Raw genomic sequence first — 1,297 nt, 5'->3', positions numbered from 1 at the left:
CTGAAGTTTGGTTTCAGTGTACTTGTATGAACAAGGGTTCTTGCTCGATTGTTTACATTTAATAACGTCATACTGTCTGGGGATGAATCCTGTGTTTGTTTTTACACACACAGTCAGAACTGATTCCAAATACTCTTCTTTGATGAAAGTGTTTTTCTCCTTGCATTCATTTCTGCCATTGATGTTTTTCATCATTTGATCACAGGAGCCCTTTCTCACAACGACATGTTTAGTTTTGAGCTTGTCATCAGTTTTACAGAGCACAGCAGGAGAAAACAGCACCAGCAGCAAACAGGCACATTGAAACCTCATGATCCCCTGATAAAGAAAACAGAGCATTTACATTAATATTTCCTCATTCTTGTTACTGGTGTAGTAGATCTGTCATAAATTTGATATAGTGCACATCAACTGGATGACACTGATCACATTTTACTTTGGTTTTATCTGAAAATGTGTAGATTTACAGTAAAACAGTGTTGAGCCTCCATCAAAATGTTTGCGTTTATTTGATGCTCTGTAATAACAGAGCCACAGAGACACTGCTTTTGCTAAATGCAGTTTCACATACAAAAATATCGGTTACCCAGCACTCTACCTTTCTTTGTTTTTGCTTGTAGTTGTTTGGTTAACTCGCAGTGGCTCAGGAATGAGTTGGTAATCTGCAAAGTGGAGCAGAATCAATAATTCAGACTTTGGTATTCAACACACGTCTTTACACCTGTGTGTGAACTTCAGTTAAGAGTTTTGTCTATCAATGAGTTTCTTTCCTATAATATATGATAAATGAATGTTCTTACCAAACATGAAGTGAAGACTGAAGACCAACAGATATTATATTTTACATTTACAAGTCATAGTTTGCCTTTGTCAGAGCGTAGACTCTGTGCACTTCCGCTTTTATACATAAAAGCACAAACATCTCAGATAATTATTTGCATCACTTTTGCAACCTTCCTGAGACACTTTAGCACTTCTCTATTTGTGATTAGGAAACAATGCAACTGTCACAACAAATGACCACAACAGCTTGTAGACACAGTTTGCTATTCAAAGCTGGTTTTACATTAAACAAGGTATTCCTGCATGTTTGTCAGCCAAACTGTGACAGCACTTTTTCACAGCACTATATTTATATAACTGATGATTTATACAGTTCGTGCACACTCTGCTAACATATCTGGTGCAACAACAGATGAACTATGATGTGGCATTTATTCTGTGACTGACAGACTTGTGAAATGTTTTGACAGTTTGCTCATATTTCCGCATTTTAAACCAGAAGACCAGTTGCACT

The 1,297-nt window shown here is 36.8% G+C and overlaps 1 long non-coding RNA gene across 1 annotated transcript; it reads right to left on the bottom strand.

Moving 5' to 3' along the window:
* Positions 1–6: 6 nt before the first annotated feature.
* On the bottom strand, positions 7–893 carry LOC102314680. Its single transcript, XR_318271.3, has 3 exons — positions 801–893; positions 599–662; positions 7–318 (listed from the first exon to the last, which is right to left on the bottom strand). It is a non-coding gene; the product is annotated as an uncharacterized LOC102314680 (long non-coding RNA).
* Between the last annotated feature and the right edge of the window lie 404 nt (positions 894–1,297).

This window comes from Haplochromis burtoni, unplaced genomic scaffold (assembly GCF_018398535.1).
Source record: "Haplochromis burtoni strain Fernald_Lab_line unplaced genomic scaffold, NCSU_Asbu1 Contig_6292, whole genome shotgun sequence".
Lineage (NCBI taxonomy): Eukaryota > Metazoa > Chordata > Actinopteri > Cichliformes > Cichlidae > Haplochromis > Haplochromis burtoni.
This window is presented reverse-complemented; position numbering and strand designations above follow the sequence as displayed.